Genomic DNA, 25997 nt, shown 5'->3' on the forward strand with positions numbered 1-25997 from the left:
TGTCACGGTAAAGCCCTCGTCTCGAACTCCCCCCACAGCTTCTCTTAGAACTCGTCAACTCCAGTCAATTCCATCCTGGCCCGCTCAGCCATTAAAGACATAAATAGTGTTTTTAGAGTGTATCTGACTGCTATTAAAAACAAGATGGGAAAAGGCTGCATCCAAACTTAGGGAAATGAACTCCCTGTGAAAAGTAAAGACAACTTTAAAAAGTCCAATTTGGAAATACAATTTAGCCGGCGTAATTAGGAAGAGGCCTTAAATGATTGATGTTGTGCTACCTCAACCGAACCACGAAGGAGTTGAGTAAATCAAAGAGATTGAACTACTCTTGCATGGCAGTTTGTTTAAGGTAGGAGTTACAATTAATTGTGTGCTCTTAGTCTTAAGAGGCAATTCGACAGAATTAGATATAACAGATGTTAGTCATGCATATACAACACTTAAACACCTAAACACCTAAACACTACACTTAGGCCCTGCTAAATAAACCTCTTCTCTAATGGTGCTGTAAACAAACATACAGTATGTAAACATCAGCTTTAATTAAGAAGACTTCAAGAGTTAAGGGTCACACACATTGCACCTAATGTGGATCTCCCATTTTCTACCGACATTTTCATGAGACTCTATACTGAACAAAAATTAACGCATCATGCAACAAAACAATGTCAAAGCTGTTACTGAGTAACAGTTCATATAAGGAAATCAAAATGTTTTAATGAATTCATTAGGCCCTGATCCATGGATTTCACATGACTGGGAATACAGATATGCATCTGTTGGTCATGGATACCTTAAAAACAATAGGGCCGTGGATCAGAAAACCAGTCAGTATCTGGTGTGACCACCATTTGCCTCATGCAGCGCGACTCATCTCCTTCGCATAGTTGATCAGGCTGTTGATTGTGGCCTGTGGAATGTTGTCCCACTCCTTTTCAGAGGCTGTGCAAAGTTGCCGGATATTGGCGGGAGCTGGAACACGGTGTCATACACGTCGATCCAGAGCATCGCAAATAGGCTCAAAGAGTGACATGTCTGGTGAGTATGCAGGCCGTGGAAGAACTGGGACGTTTTTAGCTTCCAGAAATTTTGTACAGATCCTTGCGACACGGGGCTGTGCATTATCATGCTGAAACATGAGGTGATGGAGGCGGATGAATGGCACGACAATGGGCCTCAGGACCTCGTTACGGTATCTCTGTGCATTCAAATTGCCATTGATAAAACGCAATCGTCCGAGGCTCATGCATGCCCATACCATAACCCCACCACCACCATGGTGCACTCTGTTCACAATGTTGACATCAGCAAACCGCTCGCCCACACAAACCGCTCGCCTCTAAAACAACATTGGAGGCGGCTTATGGTAGAGAAATGAACATTCAATTATCTGGCAACAGGTTTTGTGGATATTCCTGCAGTCCGCATGCCAATTGCACGCTCCCTCAAATCTTGAGACATCTGTAGCACTGTGTTATGTGACAAAAGTTCACATTTTAGAGTGGCCATTTATTGTCCCCAGCACAAGGTGCTGTAATGATCATGCTGTTTAATCAACTTCTTGATATGCCACACCTGTCAGGTGGATGGATTATCTACGCAAATGAGAAATGCTCACTAACCAGGATGTAAACACAATTGTGTTAAACATTTTCGATAAATAAGCTTTTGTGCATATGGAACATTTCTGGGATCTTTTATTCCAGCTCATGAAACATGGGACCAACACTTTACATGTTGTTTTTACATTGGTTTGTAATCGGTTCGCAAATTACATCTGGCACTCTGTTCAGAGGTCCTAAGTGCTCTTGGCAGGCAAACACTATTGGTGTGTTACTTCCCTATTTCAGGACTGTGAAAAGGTGATGGAAAAACTTACAGTTAGTTTGCCCTCTGCAACAAAGCAGTAGTCAATGTTGTCGTTGTCTGCTCTTCCACGCCTTAGTGTCCGGTCCTCCACACAAAGTCTACAAAACAGGAAATAGTGTTGTGTGGGTACACATGTATAAAGCCACTTCTTAACATACAGTATATCCCACATACTGTACACATGAGTAAGCAAAGTATTTTATTGTAATTTTGCAATGATAGTGGTCCACGGATATTTCTTATCTTTACAGTATTGTCATGAAAATACCCTCATATTATGTGTGTAAATATGTTGAATGTAGAATTTCTTGGCTGTAAGGACCCTTTGTCTCTGTGAGAAACTCCTTTGTGCCTAGTACTTCCATAGGCTCTTGGACTCCCCAAGTTTCAAGGAGTTATGGTGCAGTGCAGTCAGTTAATGTGCACAGATTTAAGTTCAATCATCCATTTAGGGTTGGGCACATGATCTTTTGCTTGACCGGCTAGTCGTGTCTCCTGTCAGTGGGAGTGTGGTGGTCCTCCCAGTAGGCTAGCGACTCCAGCAGCTACCTGCTAACACCGGAGCTCTGAACGGCCTACGTTTACCAAGACCTGTATTTACTTTTATTTCACCTTTATTTAACCAGGTAGGCCAGTTGAGAACAAGCTCTCATTTACAACTGCGACCTGGCCAAGATAAAGCAAAGCAGTGCGACAAAAAACAACATGGGATAAACAAAGTACAGTCAGTAACAACAGCAAAATCTATATACAGTGTGTGCAAATGGAGTAAGGAGGTAAAGCAATAAATAGGCCACAGCACCGAAGTAATTACAATTTAGCAAATTAACACTGGAGTGATAGATGTGCAGATGATGATGTGCAAGTAGAAATACTGGTGTGCAAAAGAGCAAAAAAAAGTAAATAAAAACAATATGGGGATGTTGGATTGGCTATTTACAGATGGGCTGTGTACAGCTTCAGAAATTGGTGAGCTGCTCAGCTAGCTGATGCTTAAAGTTAGTGAAGGAGATAAAAGTCTCCAACTGGAAGGAAAGGCGGCCAAAGCAGTTGTTGGCTTTGGGGATGATGAGTGAGATATACCTGTTGGAGCGCGTGCTACGGGTGGGTGTTGCTATGGTGACCAGTGAGCTGAGAAAAGGCGGAGCTTTACCTAGCAAATACTTTTAGATGACCTTTAGCCAGTGGGTCTGGCGACAAATATGTAGCAAGGGCCAGCCGACGAGAGCATACAGGTTGCAGTGGTGGGTGGTATATGGGGCTTTGGTGACAAAACGGATGGCACTGTGATAGACTGCATCCAGTTTGCTGAGTAGAGTGTTGGAGGCTATTTTGTAAATGACATCGCCGAAGTCGAGGACCGGTAGGATAGACAGTTTTACGAGGGTATGTTTGTCACGACTTCTACCGAAGGTAGCTCCTCTCCCTGTTCAGGCGGCGCTCGGCGTCGCCAGTCTACTAGCCATCACCGATCCCTTTTTCCTTTTCTGTTTGTTTTGTCTTTGGTTATTTTTCACACCTGGTTTCATTTGCGTTAATTTCTGTGTGTATATACTGTATGTACCCTGTTGCCTGCCTCACTCCCGAGAGAGTACAATGGGATGGCGGCGGGTGCCAGGGGTTCTTAATCCAGATGGAATTATACCTGGCAACCGTTCACCCGACTCCGTAAGGGAGGCCCTGGAGTGGGCCAACGCGGTATGGGACGATCCTGACTCGGCGAGGGACCTCTATTCAGAGTTCACCCGCCGCTTTCGGGCCGTGTTCGACCAGGCGTGGGACGGAACAACATGGCCCTGCTCGATCACTATAGGTGCAGTTTGCGCGAGGACGTCCGTAGGGAGCTAGCCTGTAGAGACACCACCCTCCCCTTGGACCAGCTGATAGACATGTCAATTCGTTTGGACAACTTGATGGCGACCCGCGGACGTCCAGAACGTGTCCTGTCAGTTTCATCCCCCAGCTCCTCCACTCCAACGGCCATGGAGCTAGGAGGTGCTGCAGCGAGGGCGACCGGGGGAGAGGGCCTTTCCTGTACCAGCTGTGGTCGTAGAATTGGCCGACTCCAACCACGGTAAAGGAGGTGCAGCGGTTCTTAGGGTTTGCCAATTACTATCGGAGGTTTATCCAGGGTTTTGGGCAGGTGGCTGCTCCCATTACGTCACTGCTGAAGGGGGGGTGCGGTGCGTCTGGCGAGCTTGGCTGAGGCGGACAGGGCTTTTGGTCGCCTGAAGGCTCTTTTCACCTCTGCTCCCGTGTTAGTGCATCCGAATCCCTCTTTGGCATTCATAGTGGAGGTGGACACGTTCGAGGCTGGGATTGGAGCCGTGCTCTCACAGCGCTCGGGTACGCCACCGAAACTATGACGTGGGGGATCGGGAGTTGCTGGCTGTCGTCAGGGCCCTGAAGGTGTGTAGACATTGGCTTGAGGGAGCTCAACACCCTTTTCTTATCTGGACTGACCACCGTAATCTAGAGTACATTCGGGCAGCGAGGAGACTGAACCCTCAGGCAAGGTGGGCTATGTTTTTCACCCGATTTATGGTCACCATCTCCTATAGACCAGGCTCCCAGAACACTAAGGCAGACGCACTGTCCTGACTGTATGATACGGAGGAGCGGGCCATCGATCCTACTCCCATCCTCCCGGCCTCTTGTCTGGTGGCACCGGTGAGGTGGGAGGTGGACGCAGACATCGAGTGAGCATCGCATGTAGAGGCTACTCCACCACAGTGTCCAGCTGGACGGGTGTACGTTTCGCTGGAGGTTCGAGACAGGCTGATTTGGTGGGCTCACACGTCCCCCTCCTCTGGTCATCTGTGGATCGGTAGGACGGTGCGATGTCTTAGTGGGAAGTATTGGTGGTCCATTTTAGCCAAGGGCGTGAGGGTTTGTGTCCTCCTGCTCGGTGTGCGCTCAGTGCAAGGCTCCTAGGCACCTGCCCAGAGACAACCTCTTCCCGTTCCACAGCGGCTGTGGTCACACCTGTCGGTTGACTTCCTAACCGATCTGCCTCCGTCACAGGGCAACACCACGTTCCTGGTCGTTGAGGATCGGTTTTCTAAGTCCTGTCTCATCCCTTTGCCCGGTCTCCCTACGGCCCTACAGACTGCGGAGGCCCTGTTTACTCACGTCTTCCGGCACTACAGGGTGCCTGAGGACATTGTTTCTGATCGGGGTCCCCAGTTCACGTCCAGGGTATGGAAGGCGTTAATGGAACATTTGGGGGTCTAAGTCAGCCTTACCTCGTGCTTTCACCCCGAGAGTAATGGGCAGGTGGAGAGAATGAACCAGGATGTGGGTAGGTTTCTGCGGTCGTATTGCCAGGACCGGCCAAGGGAGTGGGCGAAGTATATCCCCTGGGCAGAGATGGCCCAGAACTCACTCCGCCACTCCTCTACTAACCTATCGCCCTTCCAGTGCGTGTTGGGCTATCAGCCGGTTCTGGTACCATGGCATCAGAGCCAGACCGAGGCTCCTGTGGTGGACGATTGGGTGAGGCACTCAAGGGAGACCTGGGAGGCCGCCCACGGGTACCTTAAATGGGCTGAGGGGCGGCAGAAGGCAAGTGCTGACCACCACCGCAGCGAGGCCCAGGTTTTCGCACTGGGGGACATCCCTGCTCTCCTGCGCCTGACTCCTATACCTACCACCTAGACGCAACATTATCACAATGTTTGGCTGTGAGAGTGAAGGAGGCTTGTTGCGAAATAGCCAATTCTAGATTAGATTTTTGATTGGAGATGCTTAACTTCTTGGCGCAACCATCCCGTTAGCGGGATCATTTTCGTCAACATCCTCTGAATTGCAGTGCGCCAAATTCAAATTAAATTACTAAAAATATTTAATTTTCATGAAATCACAAGTGCAATATAGCAAAACACAGCTTAGCTTGTTGTTAATCCACCTGGCGTGTCAGATTTCAAAAAAGCTTTACAGCTAAAGCAAACCAAGCGTTTGTGTAAGGACATCTCTCTCATTAGACAAAACATTACAAACAGCTAGCAGCAAAGTAGATTGGTCACGGAAGTCAGAAAAGCAATAAAATGAATCGTTTACCTTCAATGATCTTCGGATGTATGCACTCACGAGACTCCCAGTTGCACAATAAATGTTCCTTTTGTTCCATAAAGATTATTTTAATATCCAAAAAAACTCCAGTTGGTTGGAGCGTTTTGTTCAGAAATCCACAGGCTCGAGCAGTCACAACGGGGTAGACACAAATTCCAAATAGTATCCGTAAAGGTTGTAGAAACATGTCAAACGTTTTTATAATCAATCCTCGGGTTGTTTTAACAATAAATAATCAATGATATTTCAACCGGACCGTAACTTTTTCAATGGAAGAGAGAGAGAAAATGTCTGCTCCAAGCTGTTGTGCATGCAAAACTTTGCTGGCACCCAGCCATCCACTGACGCGATGTGATCGTTCTCGCTCATTTTTCAGAATAAAAGGCTGAAACTATTTCTAAAGACTGTTCACACCATGTGGAAGCCATAGAGAAAGGAATCTGGTTGATATCCCTTTAAATGGAGGGAAGGCATGCAATGGAACAGGAAGCTTTCAAAATAAGAGGCACTTCCTAGTTGGAAGTGTTAAACTCACAGACAATATTTAAACAGTTTTGGAAACTTTAGAGTGTTTTCTATCCTAATCTGACAATTATATGCATATTCTAGCTTCTGAGCCTGAGAAATAGGCAGTTTAATTTGGGTCCGTTTTTCATCCAAACATCAAAATACTGCCCCCTACACTCAACAGGTTAATATGAGTCTGGAAGGAGAGTTTACAGTCTAGCAAGACACCTAGGTATTTGTAGTTGTCCACATATTGTAAGTCAGAACCATCCAGAGTAGTGATGCTAGTCGGGCGGGCGGGCGGGTGAGGGCAGCAATCGGTTGAAGAGCATGCATTTAGTTTTACTAGCGTTTCAGGGCAGTTGGAGGCCACGGAAGGAGTGTTGTATGGCATTGAAGCTCGTTTGGAGGTTTGTTAACACAGTGTAAAAGAAGGGCCAGATGTATACAGAATGATATCGTCTGAGTAGAGGTGGATCAAGGAATTACCCGCAGCAAGAGCGACATTTTGTTACCAAAGCCCCATATACCACTCACCACTGCGACCTGTATGCTCTTGTCGGCTGGCCCTCGCTACATATTCGTCGCCAGACCCACTGGCTCCAGCTCATCTATAAGTCTTTGCTAGGTAAAGCTCCGCCTTATCTCAGCTCACTGGTCACGATAACAACACCCACCCGTAGCACGCGCTCCAGCAGGTATATTTCACTCATCATCCTCAAAGCCAACACCTCCTTTGGCTGCCTTTCCTTCCAGTTCTCTACTGCCAATGACTGGAACGAATTGCAAAAATCACTGAAGCTGGAGACTTATATTTTCCTCACTAACTTTAAACATCAGCTATCTGAGCAACTAACCGATCGCTGCAGCTGTACATAGTCCATCTGTAAATAGCCCACCCAATCTACCTACCTCATCCCCATATTGTTTTTATTTACTTTTCTGCTCTTTTGCACACCAGTATCACTACTTGCACATCATCATCTGCTCATTTATCACTCCAGTGTTAATCTGCTAAATTGTTATTGCTTCGCTACCATGGCCTATTTATTGCATACCTCCTCACGCCATTTGCACACACTGTATATAGACTTTCTTTTTTCTATTGTGTTATTGACTGTACACTTGTTTATCCCATGTGTAACTCTGTGTTGTTGTTTGTGTCGCACTACTTTGCTTTATCTTGGCCAGGTCGCAGTTGTAAATGAGAACTTGTTCTCAACTAGCTTACCTGGTAAATAAAGGTGAAATAAAAAACAGAAAAAATAAAAAAAGATCCTGATTGAAAACAGCAGAGGTGTATTTGGAGGGCAAGTTGGTCAGGATAATATCTATGAGGGTGCCCATGTTTATGGATTTAGGGTTGTACCTGGTGGGTTCCTTGATATTTTGTGTGAGATTGAGGGCATCTAGCTTAGAATGTAGGACGGCCGGGGTGTTAAGCATGTCCCAGTTTAGGTCACCTAGCAGAACGAACTCTGAAGATGGCTCAATGGGGACTGTGTGAGGTACTGGCTAGGGAGCTTGAAGAATGGAGATATAACAGACAGGGGGAGGATGGATGTATAGACTGTAGCAGTTATATGGCTTCTTTGTTTACTTTACTTCAAGACCACTAACAAGTGATAGATCTGGATAGAACTGGATAGAACTTTATTCCACCATATACCATTTAGGTTCAATGTAAAAAAAAATCAATACCATTTAGGTTCATGTCAGACCAATGCTCATGAAAGGAGATGAGGAGAGGAGGCTTTTTCAAATAAAATTGTGATGTAGCCTCTAGTCTGGGTCATTCACTTCACCAACACTACTGTCACCCAAGGAAGATGGGGGGGGGGGGGCATTTCTCAGGTTTCCTCTAGCTACAAAGAAAACATTTTAGCCTGGTCTGTAATCCCTCTAGAAGCCTCCTCTAAGCTCAAGGGCCAACAGTGGCCTTCCTCTCTGGCCGCTCAGCCGCCAGGCCTGCCCAGGCCCAAGAGTCCCCCCAGTCTTCCTCCAGGACGACCCCCCTGGGGCCCTGGACCGGCCTTCCTGTTGACGGCAAAGTGAATTAGAGTGGGGCTGAAGCAGCAGAGGCTCCCCCTGGGGGGCTGGAGGGCTAATCACCGTGTTTCTCACAAACCACAGAGGAAGCAGGAAGCATTAGCATTCCTGCAGCAGCAGACCACCACACCGGCCCCACTAAGGCCTGTCAGCCCGGCCGGCTGGCTGGGCCCCTAAACAGACATGGAGAGAAGAGAGTGGGCCTGCCTGACTTGGGAGGGGGGAGGTGGGGTGTTTGATTTTTCTCACATACAATCACTGTCTCGGTCTCAGAGTCTCAAGGAGTTTGGCACGTCGCCTCATGCGAGCAGGCCTAGCACACATGCTCACGCACACATGCACAGTCCCCCAGTCGAGGAATTCTTCATTCAAGCGAACAGTGGGAGGATGGGGTGCTGCTCTCGGGTTACGCTTTGACTTGATTAATGCTGAAGGAATTGGACAAGTTGTGCTTCCTGCAAGTGAGTTTTTATCGCAGCCGTGTACAACATTTGCTCTCGAATAACGAGATGCATTCGAATGCTTCAAACTCATTTGCGGCCCCACGTTACGAGACAATCCAGCTCATTTGCTCCACTTTTTTTTACCATTCATTTTGTGGAGTACGTAGTTTGTTATAGTTTCAGGCAAACATGTTCAGAGAAGATAGCATTATTATGCATTCTGAACGTTCAATAAATATCCTATAACCATACACAGACTCAGTACACAGTGGAATATTCCAGATGGACCTCTTTAAGATCCCCAAACTCTCCTCTTCGGAGGAGGAGGGAGGTCAAGGTGAGCAGGGAGGACCAAAAGACTCATTTCCCACAATCCCTTGCCAGCAATAGCCCCCCAGCTGTTCAAAGCCTGCCATAACAACAGCTGCTCCAAGGTTTAGTGCTTCATGTTACTATGACAACAGTAGACTGATTCATATGCACAGTCTCTCTGTTCTAATAACGAAAGTGGCATTATGCCATAATTTAATTTCCATAAAACAAGAAAAGTTTGCTTGGTTGTTCTACACTAAGACGCAGGGCATGAAGAAGCTAATTCATTTTGTATAATGCCGAGTTCTGTAGCACATGCACCCAAACTCAAAAACCCAATGCATAAACTTGACCCCCCATGCTTGCAACAAACACCAAACTGAATCTATCTGTATCTATAAAATGAACTCAATATAAAATCCTTACAGTGGTATCTGCACACACAAAATGGGACCTAAATATGTCTGTCATCCCTTACAGCTGTACACCAGAATATCACACAGATCACTGTCAAGCAGGATGTACAATTATAAATGTTTCTTTATTCTGGCCAAACAGGAAGTGAGGTAACTTGGCCATCTACAGGGTGCAATAAGAAACAAAGAATGGTACTTCCACATTTACAGTATAAAGCCTATACATTAACAATTCATCTCTTTCCATTGTCTTAACAAAATCATACACACACACATATATATATATATATACATAATACAAACACTGAATGACACCCTATATATATGATATATATATATATATATATATATATATATATATATATATATATATATATATATATATATATAGGGTGTCATTCAGTGTTTGTATTATGTTACCCCTATGGGAATACCTACAATGTTATAGAGGCATATATAGAGTATATCTTCAAAATGTAATATGACATTAACTATGTAGGTGATGATTATTTCAGGGAAGGAACGTATTTTGGCCATAATCAATAGCAGTAATCAAGCATTTTGACAGAAATAGAACCCGTACAGTGCAAACAATTTCCTCTTTCACCATCACACAGTTTGCAGGGTTCTTTTGAAACACAGACTATGTACTTAACATTTGGAATAGCATAGAATACATTTGTAGGTTTATAAGTTATTCTAAGCTCAACATTTGGGACTAGGCCTACTTTCAGGTCAGTATGGCTAAGACTGTTGTTTAAGGATAACAACTGTAGAATTCCAGGGAGTTAAGGAAGCTTTGGATGACAATTGTAGGTATTCCCATAGGGGTAACAGGACACTGCATGGTGTCACGAGGGGTTTACACCCAACGTTTAACGAGCAAGCAGCTGATATAGGCAGCTGTAGCAGACAAAGCACGGGACACACACGGACATAAACACACATAATACAAACACAGAATGACACCCTATCCACCCTTACATGCACACACAAAACAATACACACATGCATATACAAACACACACACACAATGATCCATATACTATATATCCATACTTTACACCCACAATTTTACTCTTACAAATGTGAGTGAACACCATACAACCCATACTACATATACAATCTTTGTACTTTTTATTAGTCACTGCTACACTGCTGTGTCAGTTGATTATTTCGAACATAGATTTCCCCTCTGCTCCAGTCAGATCTGACAGAAGAAGAATATTCCACTCCTCTCCTCATGAGCAAACAGGGGAAAGCCAAACAGGAAAAGGAAATAACTGGCTATAAATATCTCTGAGCAAAGTGGTGAGTCAGGTTGGATGAAAAAAAAGGAAATACCAAAAAATAAAATCTACCTCTTTCTCTCTATACCTCTTATCTTTTTCATAAAGCCCTGAAAACACATTCAATCCATTTAAAACGGACACGCTGCTTCTGTATCGGCAATTGATTCTTTGCATCATGGTCATGGAAGCAACGTTTGTCCAATGTTTGTAAATTATTCAGTGATTCCAAATAGCTACTTCTATCTCTGTGATGGGCAGATATTTGTTTTTATTTAAACTTACAGTCAACTAAATACATTTTATCCAACAAATCTTTAAACCTAACACTTTGATATACGATCACATTGTCACTCATTTGCAGTTTATACATAGGTATGTTTGCTAATTAGGCATTTATTCAGTGTGTGAATAAGAAAACATTGATAAATTGTCAATAATACCTAATAACTTAGCTATGAATATAAAATTAGCATATACAATGTGATTCCTACTAAAGAGTTAGCAAATTGCTACCTTTATTTTCAGTGGTGGGAGATGTAGAGGGTAAAGCAAAAGGAAGTACAAAGACGGAGCATTTGAAAGTAACATTGAGTGTGTGGTCACTGGTTCGTCAGTTTGTCCTAATGCACTGCAACACTAAGTGACTTCCATCTTCCATTCTATATTTTCCAAATGGTTTGATTCTAGAAAACGTTATATTAAATACGATTAGCATTAAAACATTACTCAAACTAGTGTTTAGCAATGTTGTCTACACTAGTGATAACTAAGGTCCTTTGGCCAGTAAGACCAAACTCAACCCAGCAGCGCCCAATGATACATGTCCATTTTACAATTTTTGTCAATACTATTTAACGACATGAAAACGTGTTAAAAATGCTACTCGATATGACGAGTCGTAACACGTCCGTGCAGTTTATGCTATTCCATCACCCTCCCCAATCTCATAAAACTGAAGGAGCTCTCTAGCTAGCACACATAACTTGTATGACCTGAACCATGCTCCTCAGGCCCCCACGGGTCTAGTGAGGCCAACCAATAGTGCATCTTCTGCTCTTTTGCTAAGATCAGATCTGAGCACCAGGCCCCAGTCCCCCAGCCTCAGCTCTATAGAAGTAGCTCCAGCCTCAGCTCTATTGACGTAGCTCCAGCCTCAGCTCTATAGAAGTAGCTCCAGCCTCAGCTCTATCGAAGTAGCTCCAGCCTCAGCTCTATCGAAGTAGCTCCAGCCTCAGCTCTATTGATTTAGCTCCAGCCTCAGCGCTATAGAAGTTGCTACAGCCTCAGCTCTATAGAAGTAGCTACAGCCTCAGCTCTATAGAAGTAGCTCCAGCCTTAGCTCTATAGAAGTAGCTCCAGCCCCAGCTCTGTAGAAGTAGCTCTTAGCCCCATGAGCCATATTCCTATCCACTGCCCCTTAGTCCCACCCCAATAGCCTCATCCCTAGTCCTAGCCCCAAACCCAGCTCCAACCTGTGTCATCCCAGCACACCCGGGTGGAGCTGAGGGGAAGGAAGGAGGGAAGAGAGGTAACGGAGGGGAATAGACTGAGACACGGAGGTTTTACAGCAGATTCCTCAGGCTTGGGGATGAATTCAGTGGAGGGTGGATGGAACCTCACTAGCGAATGCTAGGCTGGCTGATCTAATGGACGCTGGGGGACACTAAAACTATCTTCCCCTGGTGGTGTCTTCCCTATTTTTGGAGGGTCACATACAGACATGCCTGTTTTATATTACTCCATTGGGCCTCCAATGGGCCCACAACGTCTCCCAGAAGTTAATTTGTTGTCTCTCTGTCTAGCAGAAGGGAGATAGGGTGGAGGGAAGAGGGAACACAATGAACTTGGCAGAAGAAGGGCAAGGGTCTGAATTCAAGACAGTGTGGAATTCTCTGTCTGTGTCTGAAGTCAGTCTGGCTAGCTGACCTTTAGCCAGTTTTTTTCCAGACTCCTCTCTCTTTCTCTAAGTAGGAAGGAAAATGTTAACCCTTTCTGAAGCACATAGTTCATAAATGTTTTATACTGTTTTAATTTAGCTGTACAAGGGTCAATATTTTAGAAGCAATATTCTATAAGATGTGCTGGTACTCAAGCATTAGAACATTTGAGGTGCCGGTAATCAGTACCAGTGTGCACCAGCTAATTTCAAACTCTGGATAGATGTATCATGTATGTGCTTGTCTGTATGTTTCTGAGTACAAAATGTATTTAAGAGAACAGGGAAAGCTGAGAGGTGTGCTGCTATCTGTATTAAATGTCTTCAACCGTTTATAAATACCACCACAGCAGGAAACCAGGGACAACAGCCAGCCTGTTAAATGGCTGTTACACACACACACACACACACACACACACACACACACACACACACACACACACACACACACACACACACACACACACACACACACACACACACACACACACACACACACACACACACACACACACACACACTGGAATCAAGACGAAGGTGCAAGTGATCCTACACAATCCTGCTCTTTACTGGGGACATCTCACCTCCAGAAAACGCTGCACTGACAGACAGTTCCACAGCCCTGGTCTCGGATCAGCTTTCCCTTCCCGATCCCTAACCTTACTCATTAAGATTAAACAAACACACCTGACCCCAGATCAGCACTCAGGGGCTACAATGTCCATTTACACATAACTGACCCTGGCCCGAGCCAACCCGGGGAGTGTGCCATGTATTTGCCACAGGGGAGTTTGACCGGGCAGACACCGAACAGAACTGCCAGAACTTCTGGCGGTGTGGAAAGGCTTCTCACCTCACCTCAGGCCTTGTCATTCTACTGCCGACATGACAGCGAACCACAGACCCACTGGCTGCTGTGTTCAGCCCCACACCGGTCGCTCTACGCTACACAACAGCTGTTTACATTTCACTTTTAGCACAGAGCTGTCATCAACCTTTTGAGGGACACCATTATAAAATTAGATATTTAAAGTAAGTGGCGGGGGAGGGGGGTGGCTGAAGTCAAGTGGAAGACGGCGGACAGGGGTTCACTATTAGGTGACATAGTCTGGTGTTCTCCGATGTACAGTGCTGCGCCTTTTGTGAACCCACTGTGGCTCGTTATAGGTGTCCTGTTTCAACTCTGACCTTGGGGAAGCAGGTTGGTTGGTTGGTCAATAGTCACTGTCTTTAGAATGGTATGGTGGTGGAGACAGGCGGTTATGTGGTTATGACTCTGGTAAGCTCGCTGGATCAGCCACAGGCATTAAACCTGTTAACGTTCTGACATGACTAGTCTCTTGTAAATTTGGTTCTGGGTGTCCAGATGATGCCATGACAGGCCCGTCCAAACCACCCAATGAAATATGATGAAACTAGACAAGTCTATTGTTACTATGAGTTAGTGGTGGAGCAGGTTGCAGGGAGGTTATAAACCATTTGCAGTGGGGTTTTATAAATGGATATAAACAGTATATGTGGTATTTTATGGCCATTGAAAAGACATGTAGTTGTTCATTAAAGCATCTGGAGAAAACCTCCATGTTCATAGGCTGGTTATCAGTGTTTTGTGTGTTATGAATTGGGGAAAATCAGGGTTGGGGTCAATTCGAATTTAAGGCAGTCAGTTCTGGAAGTGATTTGAATAAAAGATTTAGAAATTGAAAAGCTTAAAAAATAAATAGCTTTGACGTTTCATTTATTCAGAAGTCATTGAAAAAAATGTCATTTTTTTAGAATGGAAGAAGAGTTTATATCCAAAATGCTATATCCACCAATTTTTCACATTTCAGTTTTTTTTATCAGAAATGATTGCTTATGGATACCTTCATACTGTACTGTGTGTGTGTAAAATATGTTCTCAGACGTTTAATTAAAATATTTTAGATGTGTATTAAAATGTGTTTTTCCGATAAATGCTATATATCTGTTGTTTAGCTGGAATGGAATGGTTCGCATCCTGTATATTTGACTGTGATATGTGGTTGTCTCACCTAGCTTTCTTAAGATGAATGCACTCACTGTAAGTCGTTCTGGCTGAGAGCATCGGCTAAAACCTAGCAGGAATACTTATTTCTCTGAGAGTGAGGCGGATATAACATTTAGTAAAATGATTTGTCTCTCTGAAATGAAACCATCAAGAGATAGATTTTAAACAAATACATGTCTGTCATTGAACAACCCCATCCCTTGATTAAACAGTGAAAAGTCACACAAATATCTTTAGGAATTTATTTAAACAATAAAAGCTAATTTACCAACATTTCTTGAAAATAGATATATAGCGTTTTGGAATTAAACTATTTTCAGTTTACTCCCTTCAATTTGAATTGACCCCACCATGGGAAAAATAAAATATTTACCACAAGAGGGGGAAAAGAGGATTTAAAATCCCTATTTTTTGGACTCTGATTGTTCTGGACTATAGATTATTCATCCAGTCATTCATGACAAGATGATTACAGTGCAGAGTGCAGAAAATAGAAAACATTAGCTTAAATTCTGTTGACAAAAGCTGATGTACAAATTAGCTCAACTAACCTGGACCCCCGCACACTGGCTCGGTACCGGTACCCCCAGTATATAGCCTCGTTACTGTATTTTATTGTGTTACTTTTTATTATTTTTTACTTTGGTTTTTTGGTAAATATTTTCTTAACTCTTCTTGAACTGCACTGTTGGTTAAGGGCTTGTAAGTAAGCATTTCACGGAAAGGTCTACACTTGTTGTATTCGGCCCATGTGACAAATACAGTTTGATTTGATTTGTTATCAGCAGGCCCAAAATCCCCACGTCTTTTTGTCTGTTAGACCTCTACAGAGAACTGTACTCTTCTCTTCCTAAAAACCTTAACATGTCTGCCAAGAAACAGCCGAAAGTGATCATTCTAAAAGTCAGTTTAGTGTTAAGCCACTGGGCCTTAACTTGCCAAGAAGTTCCAAACCTGTATGAAAACCATGCAGTTCAATGCATTGCAAATTCCACAGACCAGAGTGGAGCTATCAACACATAAAATGTCAAAGGACTCTTTCTTTGTGAATGGACTCTAGCACATCTGTGATTTAAATCGACTTATATCTATCTACCAGAAACCAGAATCAAATCATGCCTATCGCTCTCTGTAATATTTCTTTAGTATCTTTTTCTACTTGCTGGAGCATCCAAGAAGAGCAAAGTGTAGAGAAAGAAAACGGTATGCTGAAATACATTGCTTATTCAACCGTGCCAAATTTGTATCAGTAACTCACACTTTTCAGAGACAGAAGGAACAATAGGGTCGTTAGAAAAGCAAAGCTCATATCGCGGCACATATCCTAACATACTAATTACCTGGCACACAGTTTGAATCTGTTTATTATGCATGAAATAATCTAATGTGATGACTGCAATAATGATGCGCACACAGATAATAAGATAAAAGAGTGGTAACCAATTATGGACAGGAGTCACAAAAGTCTTTGTAGTGGAGAAAAGCTCAGTGATAGACTAGGTTGAAAATGAGTACTGTCTCTACATACTACTCTACATAATGTACTGCCAAGCTTGAATTAACATCTATAAAATGTCTGTACGACAATACATTTAGACATTTTATTACAATTCATATTTTCTTTATTTACTGCTATAAAGCAACCCTGGTAAGATGAGGTTAGTCACGTAATTTAAAGACAATGGTAAATGTCTAAATGTTTTACTCTATGGAAAGTGTTCATTCTATTGTATGTTGATAGTTGGATAATTGGAAAATAGGAACTAGGGCCATTGTTTTAAGACACATAGTCTGAGTAAAATACATAGGTGTTCTCTCAATCGCTTGGTACAATGGGTATAAGGAAGACAGGGGAACTCTAACATGGACAATAAAACTACGACCATTCTTTTGTCGCCAACTGTTCTGTGTGCAGATTCCTTTAGAGTTTGTGTCTGTTATGATAATATTTCCCAGAGCCTCTGCATCCACTTTATGCATCTGCCATCTTCTTGTTTACATTCTGACTTGAAAGTCAACAACTTGATGCCTTGGGTCCAATAAAACGTAACAAATGTGAAAGAACATAAAATAAGGATTGGCGTGTGTGGTTTGGAACAGCCAGTGGGAAGTAAGATGAATGTTGAGTCATAAAAATGCAACCACTTCTTAAATCAGAACTGGCATTAGCCTAAAAAGTCTTACAAACACACAGCTTTCATTCACGTGGTGTGTGTGTGTGCCATTAAGAATCAAGGCATAAGAGTACCCACATTCATACACAGTCGTTTAATTTATGTTTCACTGTTTTTAAGGTTTAGATTTCATATTAACTCCCTTTTTTCAAGTCTGAATGAAATTCCTGGACACAAAGTTCAATGGGATCTCCATAAACATGTCACTGAGCATTTCCTGTTGAGGAGTGAAAACCTGTAACCTGTAGTCATCCTTAGATTGCACAGATCTCAGATCAGCTTACCCTACCCAAAACCTTAATCATTAGAGGTTAGGGATGCAAAACGGACCTTAGATCAGTGTCTCGGGCCTACTCTATACTATTTCTAAGAAACCTTGTCCTTGCTCACAAACCACCCTGGCCCCTTTGGGCTCTAGCCCTCCAGCAATACAGGAGCATGCTCTCTTGTAGGGAGGCTAAAGTAACACAGGCTAGGGCTAAACATGATCTGCTTGCAAAGGAACTGAAAGAGCAGTGAGCTATTCAGACATTTCTAACCTATCCTGCAGGGCAACTGGCCACAACTTTACATTCTCACATTAACTGTGAGTGATGTCACAACAAGTCTACTTCGCTTCTCTATACAAGAACTAGAATGTGCAGAGGAATTGTGCAAGCATACTCTGTGACTGAGCAAGGGAAGCAGCTGTTGAAATTCCAAACAAAATCTAAAAACTTGAATGAGGAAAACAGCAAAACAATCCAGTCTAACTGACTAAAAGCGAAGTGCGAAGGGACTGATTCTCAACGCAATCCTGTAGCTTTAACATTAACGTCAGTGTTTTTCTTACTCACTTATTGTTTTCTCACACACCCTCACTGAGTGCCAGAGTGCCAGACTCATAATTTTCTGAAACTAATGGGGTGAGAACAAGAGAGGGGAAAGTAATGATTGAATTATCTGAATATGGCAGACACGGCCTTCTTGGTATACTGTGCACTTTGCGAGTTGACGTTTTCTCAATTTTGGTTTCAATAAAAATTGTCAAAGACCATTAAAGTAACTTGAGGAAGCATGTGTATGAATCACCCACAGTTATCTGAGGCTCATCAATTAGGAAGGAGATTATTTTCTTAATTAACTTCTCTATTTAAGGATTAGGGAACAGAATGGGAAAACGTCCACAAACTTTACTTTGAACAAAAGTGTATTTCAGATTCTTACATTTTGGACAACGTGAAATAAGTACAGTATCAACTATCAAGTACATCTTAACATGTGGATCAGCTGAATGTAAAAAATGCTCACTTCCATCCCCAAACTAGACTGAAGAGGATCTTTAGAGGGACCTATGTTTTTCAAAGACCTACATTGCCTAGAACCCCTAAATCATCTAATATGTCAAAGCCGAGAGAAGCTGGGAGCTTTACAGTCTCCCTACGGCCAAAAGGCATCAATGCACTATATTGCGGAGATGAAACGGTACTCCTTAAAGTATTTTGGAGAGTAAAAGTCTAGTAAAACACAAGACATAACATTACCAGGGAGAAATAAAATGCACTCCCACTAGTCAACGTCAGCATAAAATCATGGTGCTTTTTTACAAGGAATTGGACCACATTGAGGAAGTCATTTGTATAAGTGTAATAAGTGAAATTTCCACTAAAATGCAATACAATAAATTATTCTGTCATTGCCGCTTAAGCAATGCTTTCAGTCCTTTGATCCACTGCTTCTGCTATAACAAAGCCCATCAGGAAAATGTCCTTGATTTCCTATGTCAGACGTTGCATCTGGCTTTTGATAATAAACCTCTATGGACATCATAGGGAGAACAAAAACAAGATGTACAGATGGATTTGCAGGGAAGGAAACTCAATTATAGACTAATGTTAAAAAGCCAGGAGGTGAGAGTACAGAGGGAAAATATTGTCCTCCAAACCAGAGATGTCCTGTAATACAATACACTGAGAAATACACAGGAAGTATACAGTAAGGCAGAAAGGGCGGAGTGATGTCATTCCAGCAAATTGTGAGAGATGGCACTTCTTAGGACAAAATGGCACTTAGGAGATTGCACCCATTCAATGGACCTGTGTACTGTTTTTCTAAGTACAGTCTACTACTGTCTAGTGCCAATCATCAACATAAGGAAATGGCCAACCAGATTCCATTAAGACAACTGTAGGCACATGGTTACCACCAAGGAGTAGTACTCTCTCCACGCCCTCTGTGTCTCGGCCAATGCTTTGTAACACAGCCAGTCAAAATGTCTAGGAAACTCGAGAATGACATTTCACACCTCCAAACTAATTGTGGAAATATGAATGGTAGCTCTAGCTGTAGTTTTAACCTACGTTCCAAGAGTCTCCCACTAAGGGTGTATGTTTTTATCCAACTGTAGGGTTATCATATTGCTGCCCATACATGTACAGTGAGGGGGAAAAGTATTTGATCCCCTGCTGAGTTTGTACGTTTGCCCACTGACAAAGAAATTATCAGTCTATAATTTTAATGGTAGGTTTATTTGAACAGTGAGAGACAGAATAACAACAAAAATATCCAGAAAAACACATGTCAAAAATGTTATTAATTGATTTCCATTTTAATGAGGGAAATAAGTATTTGACCCCCTCTCAATCAGAAAGATTTCTGGCTCCCAAGTGTCTTTTATACAGGTAACAAACTGAGATTAGGAGCACACTCTTAAAGGGAGTGCTCCTAATCTCAGCTTGTTACCTGTATAAAAGACACCTGTCCACAGAAGCAATCAATCAATCAGATTCCAAACTCTCCACCATGGCCAAGACCAAAGAGCTCTCCAGGGAAGTCAGGGACAAGATTGTAGACCTACACAAGGCTGGATTGGGCTACAAGACCATCGCCAAGCAGCTTGGTGAGAAGGTGACAACAGTTGGTGCGATTATTCTCAAATGGAAGAAACACAAAAGAACTGCCTATCTCCCTCGGCCTGGGGCTCCATGCAAGATCTCACCTCGTGGAGTTGCAATGATCATGAGAGCGGTGAGGAATCAGCCCAGAACTACAATGAACATCTGAATGATTCAGAGGACAACTGGGTGAAAGTGTTGTGGTCAGATGAGACCAAAATAGAGCTTTTTGGCATCAACTCAACTTGCTGTGTTTGGAGGAGGAATGCTGCCTATGACCCCAAGAACACCATCCCCACTGGCAGGGTAGCCTAGTGGTTAGAGTGTTGGACTAGTAACTGGAAGGTTGCAAGTTCAAACCCCCAAGCTGACAAGGTACAAATCTGTCGTTCTGCCCCTGAACAGGCAGTTAACCCACTGTTCCTAGGCCGTCATTGAAAATAAGAATTTGTTCTTAACTGACTTGCCTAGTTAAATAAAGGTAAAATAAATAAAAAATTAAAAACATGGAGGTGGAAACATTATGCTTTAGAGGTGTTTTTCTGCTAAGGGGACAGGACAACTTCACCGCATCAAAGGGACGATGGACAGGGCCATGTACCGTCAAATCTTGGGTGAGAACCTCCTTCCCTCAGCCAGGGCATTGAAAATTGGTCGTGGATGGGTATTCCAGCATGACAATGACCCAAAACACACAGCCAAGGCAACAAAGGAGTGGCTCAAGAAGAAGCACATTAAGGTCCTGGAGTGGCCTAGCCAGTCTTCAGACCTTAATCCCATAGAAAATCTGTGGAGGGAGCTGAAGGTTCAATTTGCCAAGCGTCAGCCTCGAAACCTTAATGACTTGGAGAAGATCTGCAAAGAGGAGAGGGACTAAATCCATCCTGAGATGTGTGTAAACCTGGTGGCCAACTAGAAGAAACGTCTGACCTCTGTGATTGCCAACAAGGGTTTTGCCACCAAGTACTAAATCATGTTTTGCAGAGGGGTCAAATACTTTTTTCCCTCATTAAAATGCAAATCAATTTATAACATTTTTGACATGCGTTTTTCTGGATTTTTTTGTTGTTATTCTGTCTCTCACTGTTCAAATAAACCTACCATTAAAATTATAGACTGATAATTTCTTTGTCAGCGGGAAAACATACAAAATCAGCAGGGGATCAAATATTTTTTTCCCTCACTGTATGTATTTTTGGAGAAGGGAGTTTACAAATATGCGGCATCCATAACGGTTGGTGTGATTTTCTCTGCTTTGATCTGCTGTTGAATCAAAATCAAATATTTCTAACCTCACCCTGCTCAGCTGTTACCAGGGCGGTTGAATATAATACATTCAGGATTTACTGGCAGGCTTCATATTTCTCTCTGTGAGGCTGTATTAATTTATTAGGATTATCTGCATTCCACCAGAGATAAAAAGCAAAAGCACAAAGAGGTTTGCAGTCTTGTTAAAGGTCTTTAAATGCAGAATTAATAATAAGCTGCTACTAATTTGATTTAGCTTTTGATCCTTGAATAATCATTTTTACAGAAAAAAACAACTTGATTTTGGGGTGAATAATAATCATCCTCATCACCATCATATTGTAAAGAAGTTGAAATGTACTTTCAATAAACGTTATTGTCATTATTGCCAATAAATAGCTGTATTCACAGCCTGACTATGATCTATCACACTATAATTACATCCACTTCAACAAAACACAATTAAAAACATCAGCCTTTTGTTTAGTGAGTTTTGTTTAGTTTCAGGAATGTCTCCCTGCTGTTACTTCATTTCCTCATTCTAAAAAAGGGCAATACGATCAAAGTGTTGATGCTAAAATCATTAGCAAATTACTAAATATTTTATTCAATGCTATGACATGCTGTGCTCTTTTATAGTTATAGACTCATATCCAGATCTCCAACCATGAGGGTTGTCTGGACAACCTCTACAGAAGCATAAAGATCTTGCCTAGTATACTTGGTGATTTGATGATTTTGGAAAGCATATTGTTATTAAAGTAATAGGAACTAAATCCATTCACTTCTGCTGGTTGCTATTCAAATGTAGTGGCTTTGGAAAAAACCTTGAAAACATCTCAGAGAGTTCTAATGCATTTTCATGACCCTATCTATTTTCAGTCCTTCTGCAGACTGAGCAAGCAGCAGCGAAGGATCAGCCAATTGCACATGACACAAACAACATGGCAGATCGTTAAATACATCCACTGCTCCTCCAGAGCATAAATCAAGCAAATTTGTTTCCTCTCCATGTCGCTCCCCGGTGACGGACTTAGAGTTAGAGCAATGCCAACGCAGCAGTAGTGGGATAATGGGGCGAGGGATAAGGTATAAAAGCATCCAGGGTCGTCCTTACACTGAGCCCTCCGACGGTTGAAGCAGGCCTCGTCCCTCCTCAAGAGAGCAATAGGGATCAAGCAAGCTTAGTGGACCTGGCCGGTGAGGGCCCCTGATGTGGGGGCCACAACATGCATCCCAATCATCTCGAGGTCTGCTGGTGTACTGCACTATGGAGGCCTGTACAGCAGAGAAAAAGGCCCAAATGTTCCCGGGGATAGAACAAGATCTTGGTGCACTCCAACGCGATACACCCAGCAGACTAAGTCCTCATGAATGATTTCAAACAAAACGACTTTCTCTCTCTCTCCCTCCATCTGACTGCTAAAACAAAGATTATGAAATGGGGAATTAGTTAGAATGACACCTGAAAAACCTTGATGGTTTTCTCAGAGAAAATTATGTATTTGTTACTTTGGCACAGTGAAGGAGGTGGTATTAGGGGCTAAGGCAAGGAAATAGCAGGCATTTGTACATCGCTTAAATTTTCTCAATCACTTTATGGCAACACATAAATGCACAAATTGGCTTATAACATATGCTTTTCTCGCTCTGCTTATTTCCTTCATTTATGCGACTGAATTACTTTATTAGTGATTATCCCCAAAAAGCTGCAGGAGAGCACAGCATTGCACATAATAATGTAATTGACCCATAAACTGGGGAATGGGAATATGCAAATAATGTCTGGGTGTTTTGTATCTGCAGTTTTGCCCCTGGGCTGCTTGTCCCATGACACAAATCAGCAATTAGGATCCCAGCAGGGTTTTGGAGCATCTAAATTGTCAATACCCCGATCTACCAACATTTGGAGTCATGTGGGGTACACAACAACATGGCACAAGCACTAAGGGTGAGTAGTTTGTGACAAAATGAAGATTATAGTGTGTGTGTGTGTGTGTGTGTGTGTGTGTGTGTGTGTGTGTGTGTGTGTGTGTGTGCTATTTGACTCTCTTATTTTCCACAACTAACTTTTGAATTATTTGCTTGGATCATGAGTCTGATATTTATTTTACAGACACAAAAGTTACATTAATTATTTCACTCATATTCTTCTGTCAACACAAATAAAGACACATTAAGAAAATGCATTGTTTATGTTCATAGTCAAAGTTCAAACAAATCTGGTCCATTGAAGTGTTTACGACTGTCCCATATGTAGTAGATACCTAAGGGGACTAAATGCCTGAGTCACTAGCTTTTGTTATGTGACTTGTGAATACATTGCCGCAGCAATTTTATTACCATTGTGTGCTTGGTAATGTGAGTACAACATGCAAAGACATCAGATGTTGTATTTATAAAGGGATAAGGGTCACTGTGCACAATACTGACCCTGCATCATGTTCAACACTATGCCACAAGGACTTTCAGCCTTCTTGAAAGTTGATTGAACAGGGCCCTTTAGTTGAATGAGGCCTAAAGATTAGCTTTCAATATTACATGTTTTACATATTATGTTTCTTTACAGTAGTTTTACACGTTTCATGTCTACAATTACTTGGCATGTACATGGCTTTTTTTTGCAATTTCCAAATAAGATGCAGATTCCGATTTTGCTCTAAATATAAACTGCTTTGAATTATGCTCTCTGAATATAACTATCATCAGAATCTGAGCGGTTGTATGGGGTACTCCTTCAAAGGGAGTTTATATAATCATTTTTGTGGTAATACCTTGTATGTATATATCAGTTTAGTTTAAATATAAATAACCAAAGTGAGTTCATATCAGATGCTGGGTTATACACAATAATGCCTCAACTACTGCGACTAAATAAAACCATAATGGAAGACCAAACATTGCAAATGGGCACATATTGAATGCATGAATTGTGAATCAGAACTCACTATAATGTTCGACAACTTTGAAGCTTAGAGGGAGAGAGACAAAATAGCTTGATTCTTTCTAATCTATACGTGGCAATAAATTGTGAATACAACTCCAAATTATGTGACATTTTGAGAGTGTTCATGTCAAATGCCCAGCCCACTAAAAGCCCAGTCCTGGAATAGACAAGTAATCCAAAATAGAAAGTATATATAGCGACTAGGCATTGAGTCGTGCCACACAAAGAGCGCTAATGTTCAGTCTGGAGAGGTCTTGCAAGGTATGCCCCAGCAATGAAAAGCAAACATTGTAGTCACTGAGTTGATGACAGCCACAAGCCATTCACTTATAATGATAGAAAGATAGAAATACAGTAGATAATAAAGTGCCAAACTGAATGTATTTTGATACATGGATTAAAGTCATCCGACTTGTTGACTAGGGCAATTAAATATCTATAACAATATTTTACATGATGCTATTTCAGATTAATTCAAACTAAAACACTGACTATAATGCATAAAAATAGGGCAGTGGGTTGGATTGCTTTGTTGGAGCGCCAAGTGCCAAGATTTCAAATAATCTAATCCAAACCACATAGCGAGCGCTACAATCAAATCTTTCAAACTCTTTGTCATGCTCAGGCTATTGCAAGATTTGACTGACAAGCCATAACCTACGTAAAATGTGTAGTTTTGACAAATTGGAAATGATTAGGCTACAATGACTAGCATAACGCATAACCTATGTGCCGTAAACGCAAAATAATGCGCCTCAATTGCCTATACGTGAAAAGATTATTAATGTAGTCCATGTGTCACTTATAAACAATTTTGTTGACTTTCATCCTCTTATATTTATGTTACATACATTAGCAGTTATTTACAGTGAATTTGGGATAGCTTATTGATGCCAAACGGGACTATTTGTAGCCTAAAGTTAGTCCTATACTATTACTTATTTTACTAGCCAGGTCTGACTGCAAAACGTGTTTTTTTTTTCCATAGAGAAAAGGATATATTTCTTCCACCTATAGCCCATCTATAACAATAAGCTTATGAAAATGATCAGATCGAATACAATTAAGTTTTAAGATAATCATCCAGCTGAAAATCTATGAAAATTATAGACGACTCGATGTAAATATAAATAAAATCCATATCCAATAAATAGGTATATCATGTAGGCTATGCCAGTCAAAACATATATGCAAATACAATTAATAAAACAAATAAATATATACATGCATATTAATTAATTAAGAAATAATTATTCAATGAGCATGAATCCACCGTCGGAAAGCACGTTCAGGTGCAGTGTCTAAAAATGTCTAGTACAGTCTTCGATAATTCTCTCTTCTCCATATCCCTTGAAAACTAAAGTGTCCACGCAAAACGAAAACGCCTAATGCCATTATCTGAAACATATACATAGACTATTTTATTAATCCAAACGCTGCATCAAGCAAAAATCCTCGTCTTTCCATCCAGTACAAAAATGTATCACCCTTCTCTGTTCTCTCTTTCCTCTCCTCTTCCCTCCCTTTCGCACATGCACTCTCTCCCTCCTCCCCTCTCTCCCTGTCTATCTTGTTCTCTTCCCCTCGCTCTCTCTCTCTCTCTCTCTCTCTCTCACTTCCTCCCCCTCGCTCTCTCTCTCGCTCTCTCTCTCTTTCCCTAGCATGGCCATGTCTGTATGAATAATGTGCTGCCTTTTGTAATGACGCTGGAGTGTTAGCCTGCTCCATGCTCTGACATTGAAAATGAATGACAGCTTACCTGAATGCCAATCTTCATCAGACTGACACTAGGCTGACAACACAGCCTATACTCCCCTGCACAAGCAGT

General features: G+C 42.2%; 1 protein-coding gene across 3 annotated transcripts in view; it reads right to left on the reverse strand.

The window, feature by feature from the left end:
- The window catches only part of LOC110533517 (homeobox protein PKNOX2), a 118949-nt gene extending 92952 nt beyond the window's left edge, over positions 1–25997 (reverse strand). The window contains exons 1-2 of one of the 3 annotated variants that reach the window (XM_021617805.2): positions 25929–25986; positions 1883–1970 (exon numbers count right to left, since the gene is read on the reverse strand). The gene's annotated coding sequence lies outside the window, so the exon portion shown is untranslated. Of the gene's footprint in view, positions 1–1882; positions 2428–25928 lie in introns of those variants that run through there. The other 2 variants (XM_021617806.2, XM_021617804.2) reach the window with 2 other exon arrangements.

This window comes from Oncorhynchus mykiss, chromosome 10 (assembly GCF_013265735.2).
Source record: "Oncorhynchus mykiss isolate Arlee chromosome 10, USDA_OmykA_1.1, whole genome shotgun sequence".
Classification (NCBI taxonomy): Eukaryota; Metazoa; Chordata; class Actinopteri; order Salmoniformes; family Salmonidae; genus Oncorhynchus; species Oncorhynchus mykiss.